This window comes from Rhinopithecus bieti, unplaced genomic scaffold (genome assembly GCF_001698545.2).
Source record: "Rhinopithecus bieti isolate Rb0 unplaced genomic scaffold, ASM169854v2 scaffold_10223, whole genome shotgun sequence".
Taxonomy (NCBI): domain Eukaryota; kingdom Metazoa; phylum Chordata; class Mammalia; order Primates; family Cercopithecidae; genus Rhinopithecus; species Rhinopithecus bieti.
Window position 1 is genome coordinate 2,241,043 of NW_016806659.1, and position 8,612 is coordinate 2,249,654.

The 8,612-nt window shown below is 47.6% G+C and overlaps 1 long non-coding RNA gene across 1 annotated transcript in view; it reads right to left on the minus strand.

The window, feature by feature from the left end:
• Positions 1 to 8,355, minus strand: part of LOC108533025 (uncharacterized) — an 11,852-nt gene extending 3,497 nt beyond the window's left edge. Inside the window, exons 1-4 of the long non-coding RNA XR_001886621.1 lie at positions 8,134 to 8,355; positions 7,851 to 7,959; positions 4,796 to 4,933; positions 1,816 to 1,900 (exon numbers count right to left, since the gene is read on the minus strand). This is a non-coding gene — a long non-coding RNA (uncharacterized LOC108533025). The remainder of the gene's footprint in view (positions 1 to 1,815; positions 1,901 to 4,795; positions 4,934 to 7,850; positions 7,960 to 8,133) is intronic.
• Between the last annotated feature and the right edge of the window lie 257 nt (positions 8,356 to 8,612).

An 8,612-nucleotide genomic window follows, 5' to 3' on the forward strand; every position in this document is an offset into this window, starting at 1 on the left:
AAAATGGATTTTGAACCTCATTCCAGGGAGGGTAATATATCTTTATAAGTTTCAACACATGAAAGAAAAAAAAGACAACAAAATAAAACATTACCTTGGCTAAATTTTCTCAAGCTGTTGCCAGAAACTACAGAAAACTCTCTGGTATTGCAAATACATTATAACATAGTAAGATAGTTTTATGTAACAAGATCAGTAGTTGAAGGTAATTTCTGTATAGTTAAGTACAGGAGGACACAAGTAATTAATGTTATTTATTTATTTATTTTTTATTTATTTATTTATTTTTTTTTGAGACGGAGTCTCGCTCTGTCGCCCGGCCTGGAGTGCAGTGGCCGGATCTCAGCTCACTGCAAGCTCCGCCTCCCGGGTTTACACCATTCTCCTGCCTCAGCCTCCCAAGTAGCTGGGACTACAGGCGCCAGCCACCTCGCCCGGCTAGCTTTTGTATTTTTTTGGTAGAGACGGGGTTTCACCGTGTTAGCCAGGATGGTCTCGAACTCCTGACCTCGTGATTCGCCCGTCTCGGCCTCCCAAAGTGCTGGGATTACAGGCTTGAGCCACCGCGCCCGGCCGGATTTTTTATTTCTTTGTAACTCAGCCTTGGTAGGTTTTATGTTTCTAGAAATTTGTTCATTTCATCTAGATTATCCAATTTGTTGGCATACAGTTGTTCATAGTACTCTCTTATAATCCTTTTTATTTCTGTAAAATGGGTAGTAATGTTCCCACTTTCATTTCTGATTTCAGTAATTTGAGTCATCTCTCCTTTTTTCTTGCTCAATCTTATAAGCTTACTTTTAAAGCATCATTTTGCTTAAAAATAGTTCCATCAGTGGGCAAGTGAGGGAGTTGGTGAATAACTCCTCTCTTCATGTCCCACTGTCCCCTGCACACCATATATGGATACCAAAAAAAAAAAAAAAAAAACCCAGGCTCAGAAAAGAAACAACTCCTGAAAGCCAGTTTTCCTTAGAGATGCATTTGGGATGTTCCACACCAGGCCCCAAGTCCAGGCCATTCTCAGCCCCATCCTTTTCTTCCTAACTCTTTAAAAAGTTGTCCAAGTTCTCAACCAGTTTCCCCTGGGTAGGGGAGAAGTAAGCGCTTCCAGTTGAGCACAGACTGGACAGCTGACTGGAGAAGCCAGTACTTGCCTCCTCCCCCTGCCTTCTCTGCACTGGGGCTGCCCTACCCACTCCTGCCTTGGCACTGCTAGGGCTCTGATCTTCTGGCTGGGTCAGCCTCTTGCTGCCATTTTCCCCTCTCCCTTCCAAGCATCAGTCTTCTGTGCCCCAGACTGTAGCACTGCTCAGGGACTGACTAATCCAATGAAGTTATCCAGGCTAAGACCCTAATGAGCCATAACAGCTTAATGCACTCTGCCTTCCATAAAACACTTGAATCTTAATTCAGTCTTGAGTGCATTAAACCAAAGAAGAAAATAATCGAGTTTCATGTGCTGTGGCAGGTCAGTGGAAGGAGAAGTTTTAGGAGGTGGGAAAGACCTTCTTAGTCATGGCGCTGGCATTGGGAGATAGGTGACACACTGCAAGTGTAACCGAGCAGCTCGGTTTACTGCAAGTGTAAGCCTCAAACCATGTTTTAAAACTTTTCCCTTTTCCCTTTCCTCCTCGCCTCCCCTAGTCTCAAGATATAACTTCGAGACAAAGTACATATACCTTATCTTTCATCTTGAAATACAGCCTGGGAATGTGCTGTGAACCACCACTCCCTTTCTTTTCCCATTCTATGCTCCTCTATCTTAGGTGCATTTATTTACCTAGATGCTTGTTAAATGCACACCATACTCACTTATCTGGTGATATATTCCTGTAGAAGCTTCAGCGGCCAGATCCTGATATGGACCAGACACCCCCAGCCACGATGGCGCCAGCCCCTTCACCAGATAAAACAATAATTCAAGACCACAGAAGTGGATCATGCCAGTTGGCACCTCCTAGCCCCCACGCCCCCTGCCTCCGCCTCTCATTCCAAACCCTCTCTTTAAAAACCACTGCATTCCCTCCACAAACTGAAGAGCGAACATTTTTGGAAAGAATTTCACTCACTGCTCCCCTTGCTAGCATGAATAATAAAACTCACTCTCTTTTTGTCACACCTCACTCTTGTTACATTGACTCCTTTTTACAAGCGGCAAGCAGCCAGACCCTTTTGCCAGTTACAGAAGTACTGGAAAAGCTAACCAATGTCAGCAGCTAGCAAGGTCAGGGTTGGGGAGTGGCAGGGAAGAGGGATGGTGGACTCAAACCTCCCTAAGTGGGAGCAGCCTAGGACATATTGCAAAAGACTTGCAAAATGGCCTCATCTACCTTTTCACCCTCCTCCAAGGATTTCAAAAGGGATTTCATCAACACGCATTTTGCCGGGCACGCTGACCCCATCTGGAAGTCATCAAAATCAGTTTTGACTTTTGGCGTGACCAACCTTCCCAGGTTCCCAGGCCTTCTTTATTTTGGCACTGGAAGTCTCATTTCCAGGGAGACCCCTCAGTCCCAGGCAAACTGGGACGACTGGTGACCCTGGATCTCAGAGCTATCTTTGGGTTGCTGTTCAACCCATCCCTGCCTTTCCAGAGGTCCGCCTGTCTCCCAACTCCACCCTCATGCTCGTGGATGGGCCATAGTGGCTCTCCAGTGCTGGCTTTTGTTCAGCCAGTTGGACCAAATATACCAAACATACAGTCCAGTATAACCTGAGCCACTCAGACTCTGATTCTCAGAAACTGACACTGGAATTCAGAGATGGCAACAACAATGACAAGAAGGTGAAGAATAAGAATAAGATTTGTGAACATCATCAGAGTACTTACTACTGCTGGATTCTCTTTAAAATTACTGTCATAATTTAATCATCACAAACCCCTGTGAGGGAAGTGCTATTGTTCTCACTACTTGGTCAGAGAAGTTGTTAATAGGTAACATGTGCAAAGCTGTACAGCTAGTAAGTGCTAGACTGGGGGGTCAAAATTCAAGCAGCATGTTTCCCGAGTTCTTCTCACTGCTAAACATTGGCCTACCCAGCTTGACTGCTCTATTCTAGTTCTGCTAAACATGTCCTAGGAAGTGAGTTGTATCTGGGCTGGGCAGCCATGTGTCCCCATGTGTGTGGAGGAGCAGAGAAGGCCAGTGTGTGCTTGTGGGAGACAGAGAGACAGATAGAGAGAGAAAGAGAGATTGAGAGAGATGCATACCGAGAGACAGAGAGACTGAAAGACAGAGACTGAGAGACAGAGACAGACTGAGAGACAGAGAGACTGAGATACAGAGAGACTGAGAGACAGAGAGACTGAGAGAGATGGATAAGAGAGAAAGAGACAGGGAGAAACTAAGAGACAGAAACAGACAGAGACACAAAGAGACAGAGAAACAGAGTGGCAGAGAGACAGTAGCAGAGAGGTGGAGAAGCAAAGAGAGTGAAGGAGTTAGGAACATGCCATCACAAATTAGCCAGGCGTGGTGGTGTGTGCCTGTGGTCCCAGCTACTCGGAAGGCTGAGGCAAAAAGATCGCTGGAGCCAGGAGGTTGAGGTTGCAGTGAGCCGTGGTCGTACCACTGCACTCCAACCTGGACAATAGAGAAAGACCCCCTCCAAAAAAAGAACATGCCACCCCAAAATATGTTGCTACAGCATATTGACTGTTTTGAGTTAAAGGTGATATCACGGTGGCTCATGCCTGTAATTCCAGCACTTTGGGAGGCCAACGTGGGTGAATCACAAGGTCAGCAGTTCAAGGCTAGCCTGACCAAAATGGTGAAATTCCATCTCTACTAAAAACACAAAAATTAGCCAGGTGTAGTGGCACACGCCTGCAGTCCCAGCTACTCTGGAGGCTGAGGCAGGAGAATTGCTTGAACCTGGGAGACAAAAGTTGCAGTGAGCCGAGATTGCGTCACTGTACTCTAGCCTGGGCGACAAGAGCAAAACTCTGCCAAAAAAAAAAAAAAAAAAAAAAGTGATACCAGGACAGCCGTAATGAAATAACAGGGAAAGTTCTTTTTCTTATTGTTTTCTTTAGTCCCATTATCTGTAGGCACAGCTACTTAAAGAAACCAAACGGCCAGGATAGTGCCAGAGCTTCTTCATCCCGGACCAGATATTAAAGGAAGATAAGAACTCCTGAAAATCACACAAACAGGAACAGGTGACCCCTAGTTGCCTTCACATCATTGCCATATCATTATGGTAAAGTTTTATGATAACATTTTCTTCTCTAAAACAATATCTCCACCATTGTGTGTACATGAGTTGTATGAAGATGCACATTTGAGAATTGCACCTGCATGTCTGGAGTACCTCCCTGCACATGCTGCCATTCCTCTGCTACCTCACACCCAGTCCTTAAAAACCCCACACTTTCTAGAAGGTGCACTGAGCACAGGTGCACACCTTCTCCATGCCCTGGCCAGAGAATAAAGCCTGATTGCCTTTTCTGATTGGAAAGTCTCTCTGTGTGATGGATACAACGTAGCAAAAGAACTCAGTTTACTGGTGCCAATGACACTTGAAAAACAGCAGATGCAAGAACATCACTCTGGCCTCCCTTCTGCTTCTTAAAAGCATAAAATTCCTGTGTGAAAATGTCACTACATCATTCTTATCTTCAGGGATAAGAAATTGAGGCTGAGGGAAATCTGCAGAAACAAACCTTGCTAGACTAACCCTCATCCTCCCAGCCAGTTCTCCACCAATGATCTCCCCATTCCCCAAGCCTTTGCCTGGTCACATTTTCATAACTTACCACTCTCTGTCTAATTCCAACATAAGCGCTCACCTCTAACTGCGTCTTTGCATCTTCATTTTCTTATGAGGGCTTCTACACCACATAAAATTCATATTGAATAAATTTGTATGTCTTTCTCCTGTGGATCTGTCTTACACCAATTTAATTCTCAGGACCAGCTGAAAAACCCTAAAAGGGTAGAGGTTAAAGTTTGCCTACCCTACAAGAAAGATGGAGACAGAGAGAGAAACAGAGAGATGCAGACAGAGACAAAGGAAGAGACAGAGACAGAGAAAAGAAACAGAGAGGCAGAGGAAGGAGGAGTAACAGCTGGGAGGACCTCTTGTCACCTGACCATGTCCAGCCTTGGTTCCAGGCAGGCCGAAGCTTGACCACACCTCTTGGTCATCACCTCTCCCAACATCTCCTGCCAACAACACACACACACACACACACACACACTCCACACACACACACACACACACACACACACACACACACACACACACACACACACATATATACTGAGATCCATGGCAGCCTCATGGCCCCCTTGCTGTTCCCTCTGGGTCTCTGCCCTGCTGCTTTCTCTGTCTGGGAGCTCCTCCTCCAGATAACTTTCCAACCAGCCCCACCCTGATTACCGCTTTGGATCTTGCACCCTCTTTTTCTTGGCAGTACTTAATCACTTTCTAGCATTTCATAATAGACAGACTCATTATGGTTACCACTAACTGTCTACCTCCCCTGCTAGAATTCAGGCTTCACGGGGAAGGCATCTGCGCTTACTTTGCTCACTGACTTAACCCTGACACCTAGAACAGTCTCAGATGCACAGTAGGCACACAGAAAATATTGGATGGATAGATGGATGGGTGGGTGAATGGATGGATGAAGGGATGGATGGATGGATGGATGGATGGATGGATGGATGGATGGACAGATAGATGGATGACTTGATGAGTGGATGGGTGGGTGGATGGATGGATGGATGAGTAAGTGAGTGGACAGATGGATAAGTGAGTGGATGGATGGATGGAGAGGTGAATGGATGGATGGAAGGATGGATCGATGGATGGATGGATGGATAGATGGACAGATGAATGGATGGATAGGTGAGTAGATGGATGTATAGGAGAGTAGATGGATGAATAAGTGAGTAGATGGATGGATGGATTGATGGTTAGATAAGTGAGTGGATGGATAGATGAGTGGATGGATGAATAGGTGAGTGGATGGATGGATAGGAGAGAGGATGGATGGATAGGTGAGTATATGGATGGATGGATGGATGGATGGATGGATGGATGGATGGATGGATGGATGGATGGATGGATGGATGGATGGAATCGCTTCTCTTCTTCTGGACATTGCGAGGCATAGACACCAATATTGACACATGCTTCCAGCCTGAAGGTGGCTCCCAGCATGGATAGAAGAAAACAGAGCGAAGAGGCTCACACAGAATGGACATGGGAACTGGGAAACTGAGGCTAACACCCAGGCAAATCAATCCCCTGCTCCTGAAAAGCTGCTCAAGTTGGGATTTTGGCCACTGGCAGCTGAAACACCTTCTGTGACTAGGGGCTTAGGCAGTCCCTTAAGAAGTCTTCAAGAAATCACTCTACAGAAGTACGAAATTAAAGTGGTAGGTTGGGCTCACCGTGGAGCCCCCACAGGCTGGTGACTTCCCCTGCTGGCCACAGTTCAGGCTCCTTCATGGGATTTATTGACTATCATCTGATGTCAACAGCAGCCTTGGTTAGCATCCTTCTCAGTTAACAATGAATGCAGGGAGCTGAAAGTAACTTCCCCCTTTGCAGTTCAGGAAGCATCAGCCTTTAGAAGAGTCCACCTGGCCTGTGCAAGGTCACAGCTCCCTTACGTAGGAGGGCTTACGAAGGTGGGCAGGTATGTGAGGGTGAAAACACATCCCAGCCCACCACACCCTTCACAAGAGCCCTGGCTGAGGCTCCTGTCCTTTCACCCCATCTCTGCAGGTGGTACTCCCTGATGAATGCCTCTAAACCCTGCAGCTGCCACACTGCCTCCATGACTGCTCCAGCTCTGTCTCACTACCAAATTCAGTTCTGCAGGTCCCCAACCATCTGTGCTTTAAAGCTCAGCTACTCCACCAACCTGCAGGCCATCCACACTGGTCAGCTACATGCCGGTCTGACTCCCAGGTCTATCTTCCTCTGACCAGGGCTGTGCCCCTCCCAATATGTCCATCCCCTACTTTCTTGCTACCCAAATGCCAACCATTTTTCTCCTTTCTAGGCTCTCCTCATGCTCTGCTTCCTCCAGGAAGCCTTCTCTGATCACCAGCTCAGCCTGAATTATCTTTTCTCTCAGCACTTGCAGTGTTTGGATCTCTCTGCCCATGTTTATGTCATTGGGTGTGATAGAGTAAACCCTCCATGTATGCTCCCCAGACTGCTGACTGGTCTCAAGCTTGTGCTTGCAGAGGTTTGCCTGCAAGGAATAGTGCTGTGATTAGAACATCAGCTTCATAACTGTGTGATCTTGGGTAACATCTTACTCAACATCTCTGAGTCTCAACTTAGTCATCAAGAAAAACGGAAATAACATGAACTTCTGGGGATGCTATGGAGATTAAATGAGAAAACATGTCAAATACCTAGCAGGGTTTCTAGAATCTCACAGGCAATCACCATGGTAAGGGGCTTCTTCCCTTTGTCACAAAAACCTACCATGTCCGAATATGTCCAAGCATGTCCACTAGCCTGCGCTGACTCCTTAGACAAATCCTCAGATATTCTAGTGTCCACAAAACTGCCTCCCTTTACAGAAAGTCTAACTTTCAGAAATGTCAGTGGGGACATGAGTGCTGCTGCCACCACCACGGCCCTCCATAAGAGACACTCTTCCCTGCCGAGGCTGAATTCGGCTTCAGAATCTCACCTAACACATTCCTCAAAGTAGCCACTACTGACTAATAAGAGTTGGCAAAAGAGAACAGAAGTGTTTGTCCTCTGTGAGTTAACACTTTCATCTGAAAAGCAGTTACTGCAGGCCTGGTGTGGGCCAATCCGTGTGCCAGACCATGAACTATGGTGGAGACAAGAGGAAGGAGAGGGAAGACCTGTGATCCTGTCCACAGGTGCTCAGGTGTAGAAACAACCCAGGATGAGGAAGCTCCAAGTGCTGAGCGGGCACTCCAGGTCTGGGCCAGGTGGAGGAGGCTCTGAGACCTAAGGAATGAGCAGGAGCAGCTGTGAGTCTGTGCACCTTCTCCAAGTCCTTGATGCCTCCTGGGGCCCACCCCAAACAGTGGTGGATGGGACCTGGTAGAAGGCGCCTTGCCTTTCAGGGAACAATCCTTGGAAGTGTCCCCGTTACCCACAGTGGTGACCTCAAAGTCCTACCTTATATTGTTCTTGCCTCCTTTCCTGTTACCCACTGCCCCATTTCCTCTCTCCCACTTCCTTTGGGATCACCTCCCAAATAAAACCCCTCCACCCAAGTGGACATAGCAGCACTGTGCTCCATGGCATGGCAGGAATGGTCTGGGACTCTCCTGTGCCTCCACGTGTGGGGGTCTGGGGGGAGGCATAAGAGTGAGTGGTCTGTGGGGTGGCCTCCGGAGACAAGGGGATCCTGGGTGAGCGGAGGTAACCACGGGCTCCTCTGCGTCAACAAAGGGGTTCTGAAGACCCTCCAGGGCAGAGTGTTGGGTAGGGCCACAGACATGACAGGGGCTGCCTGAGCCCCCTTCAGCACAGAGCGGGGCTGGACAAGAGGGCCCCGTGGGAGCAGCCTTAGGGAACAGGCCTAGGTGGGAGGCAGAGGGAGCGGTACAAGGAGAGAAGGCCCCAGTGGAAACCACAGCAGCTGCTTGGTCCTG